This window comes from Monodon monoceros, unplaced genomic scaffold (genome assembly GCF_005190385.1).
Source record: "Monodon monoceros isolate NGI ecotype Baffin Bay Population unplaced genomic scaffold, NGI_Narwhal_1 Super_Scaffold_12, whole genome shotgun sequence".
NCBI classification, from domain to species: Eukaryota; Metazoa; Chordata; class Mammalia; order Artiodactyla; family Monodontidae; genus Monodon; species Monodon monoceros.
The window spans coordinates 115,440,543-115,449,097 of record NW_021703768.1 but is presented as its reverse complement, the minus strand read 5'-3'; positions in this window follow the sequence as shown (position 1 = coordinate 115,449,097).

The window sequence follows — 8,555 nt, the reverse complement described above, 5'->3', positions numbered from 1 at the left end:
TGCGGCATGTGGGATCTTCCCAGACCGGGGCACGAACCCGTGTCCCCTGCATCGGCAGGCAGACTCTCAACCACTGCGCCACCAGGGAAGCCCTATATATTATATTTTAAAATAACTTATTTTAAAATATTATAAGAAAAGAAATAATAAGTGTAAAGCTCTCAACACAGTGACTGGCCTGGAGCACATAGTACAAGTCCAGTGAGTGTTAGTTGAATATCATCATCGTCGTCATCGTTCTGACCCTGCCATCCACTCCTGAGCAAGTACTTTCAGTTTTTGGTTTCTAGAGCAGAAGGGTGTGAGACATATTCCAGAAGAGCATGCAAAAGGGGGGAGGATTAATATTTGGCCTGGAAATAGTTTTATGTTTGCAATGACAAAAAAATTGAATCCAGAGCTTCCTGTTCTGAAAACATATCACTAGCAGAGAGAAAATTAAGATATTTTCTATTTCCCCTGCTTCTTCTATAGCTGTCAAGTGGGCAGTAGGTTGGGAAGAGTTACCTTCTGCTTTCCCAACAGCAGCCTCTGATCTTTGAAGGGCACACCCTTTGCCTCTGACCAAACATGAACCCCAACATGGAAACCTCTTATGGGGCAGATATGTCTTGGGGACACTTTTTCCCTCCTCTTACACTCATCTATTAGGGGATCAGCCTGATGCAATGGAAAGAACTCTAGACCAGGAGTCTGGGGGCCTGGGCTCCAGCTCTGCCTTTAAGCAGTGTGTGTCTTGGTCATCTGTAAAACCAGAGTTCTGGGACTAGGTCATCCCTGAGATCCTTCCAGCTCTGAAAGTCTGTAATTCTAATATCCTGCAAAGCTAGTGAGAGAGGAGAAAGGCAGCATGGCTAACAGGAAGAGCATGTGTGTTTTGAGTCAGGCAGACCTAGATCCCAGTGCTACCACCTACTAGTTATGTGAACTTTGTAAATTATTTAACTGTCCTCAGCCTCAACTCCCACATCTAAAAATTGGAGTAGTACCTGCAATGCAGAAATGTTGTGAAGATAAAATGAAACGGCGTATGTCCATGGTTCCCAAACTGTGTGTTGAGGCACCCTAAGGCTCTGCAGTGATCTCACATGGTTACCACAGTTGGATATTTCAAAAATTTGAGGGAAACACAGTGATGTACATTGGGTACCAGAGGTAGTTAAGAGTTTCAAAATTAGATTGTGCTACCTTCTGTCATGCCTTATGTTTGTATCTTCACAAAGCTGGGTTTTCAGTGTGATAAAAAGCAAGTACCATGTAAAAATCAACATGGGACACTAAGTAACGGTGGTGGTTCCAATGTGATTAAGAAGTTGAGCAGTGTGAAATAGGTGCACACATCTCACTAATAAGTAATTGTGATTATTTAAGAATAAAATAGAAATAATAGTTTCCTTTCAATTTACATGTATCATTTTTTTTCAAACAGCTACTAAATCCTTAGTATATAAATGCTTCTTGTTTCGATCAAATTATTTAATAAATGGAGCTGTTAGGTATTTCTTTTGGCCTAAGGGAATGGTGGAAAACTTGCTGAGACACGGTGGGCTCTGAGAAAAGAGAAAGTTTGGGAACCTCTGACATATGGAAAGGTATTTGGCACACAGTAGGTACTCAGTAGATGGTAAAAACTATTAAGGAACCTTGTATAAGGGAACACTGAGCTATCTTTTATAGTTTATTTCTGGTAGTGGTGGGAGCCAAACTTGAATCAAGAGGAGTCTGACACATCTTTATAATAACAGCACGTAGGAGGCACTGAATAAAGGTCAGCTGAATGAGTGAAGGTGTCAAAGATAAAAGGTTTTACTAGGCACCTGGGACATGACTACCAAAGTGAATAATCATTTTTTCAGTGTTCTTTTGGGTCCTCCTCATGGCCTATACCCTGCATAATTTATCCCCAAGGATATCCCCAAGTCAGAATCCATTCTCTCCAGAGAATTTTGGTCTTTAAACATGGTTAAATTGCTGCTGTAGAATTCCAGTTTGAAGACTTTGCCACAGATTCCAACACGTTTGGAACCTGATGATTGCAGTCTGGGCTGGGCTCAAAGTAGGCCTGGCTACAAAGCAGAAGGAATCTTGAATGTGAATTACATTGTAGCAATAGTAAACTAGTCTTTGGTTTAGACTACTTCACTAAAAAATAGCTGTTTTTTTTTTTTTTTTTAAATAGCTGTTTTAAAGCCCTTTGGAAAGCAACAACAAACCACAACAAATCTGCTCCCTATATTCTGTCAATTTTAAGTTTAAATCAATTTAGAATAAAAGATATAATTATGTTCCCAAATAGCCTCTGCCTCTAATATGGGAACAGAACTCCCTTCTCAAATAGTCAACTCTCTATATTTGAAATTAGACTTGTTTTCATGCCTTTTTTTGCAAATCAGTTCTTAGGTGACAGCTAACTTCTTTTTTTTTCAAAAATTAAAAATAATTGTATTTATTTTATTTATTTATTTTTGGCTGCATCGGGTCTTTGGTGTGGTGCATGGGCTTCTCATTGCGGTGGCTTGTCTCGTTGCAGAGCACGGGCTCTATGTGTGCAGGCTTCAGTAGTTGTGGCACGTGGGCTCAGTAGTTGTGGCTTGCAGGCTCTAGAGCACAGGCTCAGTAGTTGTGGCACACGGGCTTAGTTGCTGCGCGGCATGTGGGATCTTCCCGGACCAGGGCTTGAACCCGTGTCCCCTGCATTGGCCGGAGGATTCTTAACCACTGAGCCACCAGGGAAGCCGCCTAGACAGCTAACTTCTGTGTGATAGAAACAAGTCTATCTTAGGAGATGTGCCTTCCTTTCCCTTTAATCACTAAATGCAAATGGTTTCTGAAGCACACATAAAACAAACTTTTGTTCTTGGTTCTGTCAAATATGGGGTTTTGATAGCAGGAAGACAGGTTTACTGAGAGCTTTATTCATTACTGGATTTAAGTCACAAACTAGAAATTTGCTGCTTATATTTATTTGCTTTAAAAAAAAAACAGGATAACTTTTGGCAGTTTTCATTAAAAACAGAAGCTGTAGCTATGAGGATAACTTTAAGTTGCAAAAACAAGTCAGTGTCTTGCCATCTGCTCCAATGTGTTTTGATTTTTATTATTCTTTTTGTTTCTTTGTCCCTCTGACAGTTCCACTGCAGGTTCAGAACACGACTGATAATTCACCCTTTTTGCCTCCTCCTCTCCAACTTCCCTTACCAATCTGTTGCAGGTGGCCCCCTTTTTTTGTCCAAAAGGCACTGAATAATAATTTTGGGGGAGAGAAGATCTAAACCTTCTCATGACCATGTATGCTTGTGAAAAATGTTAGGGAATGGTCTGTTGTTCCCCATCCACCCCTTTTCTTAATTTAAAAATAAGAAGCAATAGGGGAGGAAAATGGTCCCTGGGTGGGGTGTGAGTTCCTGACAAGGGTTCATTTACTCCCATGAAAGTTTTATCTGAAGTAATTTCAGCTAATGGGAGCTCACCCTGATGAGGTAATGCTTTCATCCCACACTTGATTGGTTGGTTGCTCTTCTCCTTACTTGGTGTTCTCCCAGAGGCTGAGAAGTGAAGTGGGCTTGTTTTAGGGATAATGCCAGCTTTTCTCTCTGGCCATTCACTCAGCTCCACTAAATCTTTCTGTAGCATGGCTGGTGCAGGGAGTTGCTGAAAACAGGCATTGCTTACAGAAATGCTTAGAGCCACTGGGGAAAATCTCAGGTTCCCCTTCTCAAGCAATTAGATATCCTGCAACTTGAGCAAGCTCTTCTACCTGGGGCCGCAGGGGTGTCTTCTAGTCTGGCCCTTTCTCAGCAATGAGAACATGAGTGAGATGAGGATGATGCTAGACTATGAGGAGCTGAGAGAAAAGCCAGCCAGTCCTGGGACATATATATCCCATAATGCTTGTCACGCCCCGACTATGGGGCCCAGCAGTGCTTCACTTCTTAATGCTCTTTGGCCTGGGAACAGTAGTGCTGTCTGTGAGTCAGGCTGATTGCCTTTATAGCTCCTGCACAAAGCTGGAGGGATGAGATTAGGGGAACTGGGGCTTCTTTCCAGCCATCTCATCTCTTTGTGTTGCCTTTTACTCTGTCTACCTCCGTTCTGGGAAATTGTGTTGTCTGCATTATAGTAGCTGGTGTAGATCTTTTTACAAGGAAACAATTGTCTACCTGTGTCTCTGGAAGAACTTGGAAAGCCCTTGGCTCTGCTTTGGTATCAAAATTTGTCTAAACTTCCTGGGAAGGAGAGAAGAAGCATCTGATTCTAGGCTGTGTGCAAATAGGGAAACTGAGGCTACAGGATGAAGTAATTGTGGGTGCAGTAGGGATAACAGGTGCTTGTCCCTGACAACCAGGCTAGTCTTTGTGCATAAATTCGTGCTCCTTTTCATACACTTAAGAATTAGACAACAAAAAAGCAAGAGGGTATACCCGGTATGGCTGAACTCTCTGAAGTTTTTCAGGGCTAACTGGTTAAAGAAGGAGACATTTGTACACATGTATAGAACCCTACAACCACATGGAGGAAAATTAGTGGGGAGAAACTTCTAAAAGAGAATTGAACTGGAACACATTCTGTGGACTCTGAGAGCTGAGGGTGACAGCATTCCAAAGGTAAATGCGTTACTTGGGGAGCTCTGTGGAGCAGGTAATCAATCTGATTTTAAACATAATTTAGTTGTAAGCATCAGTCCTCTGCCCTTCGTGGTTGAGCTTCACGGAATGAGATTCTTGGAGTCAAAGGGAATGAAATTTTACTCCATTTTGTTATCTAATCCTGGGAGAGTAGCTCTTTTTCTGTGACCCATTTTAATAGTCTTCAAATAGGAGTATCAACCTGAATTCAAGGAAAGATTTTGTGAGTGAAAGGCTCACCCTAAGTATTTAAAAGGGTGGAGATGGCATTTAAGATTCTGATAATATTGTCTGAAGCATCCTGAAACTAACTCCACCCAGGTCCTTAACCATAGGATAAAGGTCTTTTCCTTATCTCACTCACCTCTCCCACCCCCAACCACTATCCAACCTGTTAGAGATCTGGCCCTCTTATCGCAGAGAACAAAGACCAGGAAGAAAAGGAAGTATAAAAAGTAGGAGGCTTCCACGTTGAATTTGCAACTATAGTATGTTTACAGGATAAATCAGCTAATACATGTGAAAGTGCTTTGTAACACATAACATGTTAACATGGTAATGGAAGGGATTACTGCTCCTCAGAAGAATAGGAACTATGTTCTACTCATTGCTAAACCTTCAGTGCCCAACCCAGTCTCTGACACATAGGTCTTTTTTTTTTTTTAATTTTTTATTATTGGAAAATTTTAGTTACACCAAGGTAGAAAGAATGGTTTAATGCATCTCCATGTATCCAGTTTAAAACTGTTATCAATTCATTAGATAGACATTTAGTTAATGATTTTATTTATTTATTTATTTATTTTTTGCGGTACGCGGGCCTCTCACTGTTGTGGCCTCTCCTGTTGCGGAGCACAGGCTCCGGACGCGCAGGCTCAGCGGCCATGGCTCACGGGCCCAGCCGCTCCGCGGCATGTGGGATCTTCCCAGACCGGGGCACGAACCCGTGTCCCCTGCATCAGCAGGCGGACTCTCAACCACTGTGCCACCAGGGAAGCCCTAGTTAATGATTTTGAAGGAAGGGATTTTGGAAATTTCTTAGACTTAATTTGTCCTATCCTCTTTTTCTTTAGAAGTTTATGATCAGTATGAACAATAATATCAGAAAATCATATTTCCTATAGTAGTTCTCATTACGTTAATCACATCTGAGAAAAAAAAGGGCAAAAGTCTTAGGAACACTTTTCATTCTGGGTTATCTGATAAAAGGGTTATAAAACAAACATCTTGATTTTATAAAGAGCAGAACCTCAAACTATCAGCTACTCATGCTTGTGATTAATAGTTCGTCCAGCTTCAGAGTTTTAAAAACATTTTGGCATGGGAGGCGACTGAAACCCATACCAGGACTGACTTGTAGGGTCATCAGCTCTCTGCTTTGACTGTGATATGGTTGGAATGGGGCTAAAGTCTCCATGTTTCTTGGTGTTTCTATTTTATTTATCTTCCACCCTTGTTCTGTGGGTTCTTTATCTTGAAGGACACAGATAACAGGCCACTGGAGTCTAATATGTTTGCTTGAACAGCCTTTTGGCAGTTTTCAACTTAGTTTTCTGGGAAGACCAGAAAAAAGGCCACCAGTGATCCGGATTGAGGTGGACATCCTAGCTACGAGACTGTGAGTGTTTGGGTGGGTTTCTTCCCTTTGGGGTTTCTGTTTCAGTAAAATGAGGCTTTTTGGTATAGTGATATAGCGGAGAAAGTGCAGCCTTTAGAGTAGAAGAGACCAGTAAAAAAGACCAGCGTTTGAATTTCCTCTCCATGTTTTTTATATTTCTCACCTGTAAAATGGGTTGTTTCAAGAAAAGAATTATTTTAAAGCACCGAGTGCAGTGGCTGGCACATAGCCAAGTGCTCAATATATTGTGGCTACTCTTATGATCAAAATGAGGAAGCTGCAAGCAGAAAAATAGGCAAGGGAAATGGATAGGTAATTCACTCACTAAGAAATATAACTGGCCAGGAGGCGTATACTCAACCTCACTTGTACCACTGTTTTTGCTCATCAAATTGACAAACATAAAAATATACATAATATCCATTGGTGAAAGTTTAAGCAAATGGGCATTCTCCTATACTGTTCATAAAGCCTCTTCTGAGGTAGTTTTGGTAATATCTATCAAATTTTAAATGCATTGCTCTTTTTTTAAAAATTTATTTTATTTATTTTTGGCTGTGTTGGGTCTTCGTTGCTGCGCAGGCTTTCTCTAGTTGCGGCGAGCAGGGGCTACTCTTCGTTGCTGTGCGCAGGCTTCTCACTGCGGTGGCGTCTCCTGCTGCGGAGCACGGGCTCCAGGCGCGCGGGCCTCAGTAGCTGTGGCATGTGGGCTCGGTTGTTGTGGCTCGCGGGCTCCAGAGCGCAGGCTCAGTAGTTGTGGCACACGGGCCCAGTTGCTCCGCGGCATGTGGGATCCTCCTGGACCAGGGCTCGAACCCGTGTCCCCTGCATTGGCAGGCGGATTCTCAACCACTGAGCCACCAGGGAAGCCCCTGCACTGCTCTTTAACTCAGGAATTTTGTTTCTAGGTATCTGTTATATATAAATATACACATGAGTATACAAACATTTATTGAACTATTGTTTTTAATAGAGAGAACAGGAACAATATATTATAGAACATTATAGTATGATCCTATTTATGTTAAGAAAGATAACTGAGTGTGTGTATTTTATAAATGTATAAAAAGAGGTCTGGGAGGATATACTTCATAAGATTACTTTTAGGGAACGGAGTAAGATTAAGGGATAAAGAAATTTTTACTTTTTTTCTTTACTCTTCTAAATGTTTTGAATTTTCCCAACGACTATTATTTTTTATTTGAAAAAACAATTTTAAAAAATGGTGGTGGTGTGAGTTAGACCATCCCTCAGCCCCATGGTGAGTACTTGTTTAGTGCCAAGTTTATAGTTGCGTAGAGCCAAGCACTTCTTAGATCTGGAAGGGTGGGCAGAGCTTGTATTTAAGAAGCAAAACTTCCTCTTTATGGTTTGGGGTTTGGATTGTTGGACCATTGAACCCAAGTGACCCCTTCTGAAGACAGCAGGACTGCATGGGAGTGAGGAGAGGTGTTTCAGGAATCTTCTGTTCTACCCAAGGTGCTCTGTTTGAAAGAAAGAAAGAAAGAAAGAAAGAAACAAACAAACAAAGAAACAAAGAAAGAAAGAAAGAGAAAGAAAGAAAGAAAAGAAACAAAGCAAGGTCTTGGACTCTTTGGAAGAGTCAAGGCAACCCCATAATTACAGCACCTCAGAATCCAAGACTCCTGGGCTGGCAGAGAACCTTCCAAGTTCATCTGTCTCTCTGCTTCCTCACAGGTCAGCGTGTCAGATTTTATCAGACATGCCAGATCCTGAATGATGAAATTTCTCTTCAGGTCTTAGGGAGCTTTCTTGGATTACAGGTGCCCACCAATTTCTCTGTGGTTGCACATTTAGTTCCTACCACTGTGTGAAATACCTGAGTGAGAAAACAGATAAAATCTCTTATTTAAGATAGGGATAGGAACTGAAAGAAGGGGAATCCTGTTTTCCTGCTCAACAGTAAGTTGCCCCAACTCTGAAAAGAGGTACTCGGGGTTAAGAAAAGCATCACTCTAATATCCTTCAGAACTCCCTGATTTTAGATTGTACACAGAGGAGGAATGGCACCAAAGTACTGGCAAAGGTCTGCACAGGGTGCGATTGTACTACATTTCATTACATGGCTAAATATTTTAACATTTAAAAAACTGCAAACAACATCTATATAAAAGAGAGTGTATAACAAATATATAATATATAAAAACAATTTGAAGAGTAATTATGAAAAGCAAATCCCATGTACCCTTCACCCAGATTGAGAAGTAGAATATTATAAAACTTTGGAAGGTCCATGGTGGGGCTGCCAGCACTGTGGTACAAACTGAGCACTGCACAAAGGTTTTTGCCAA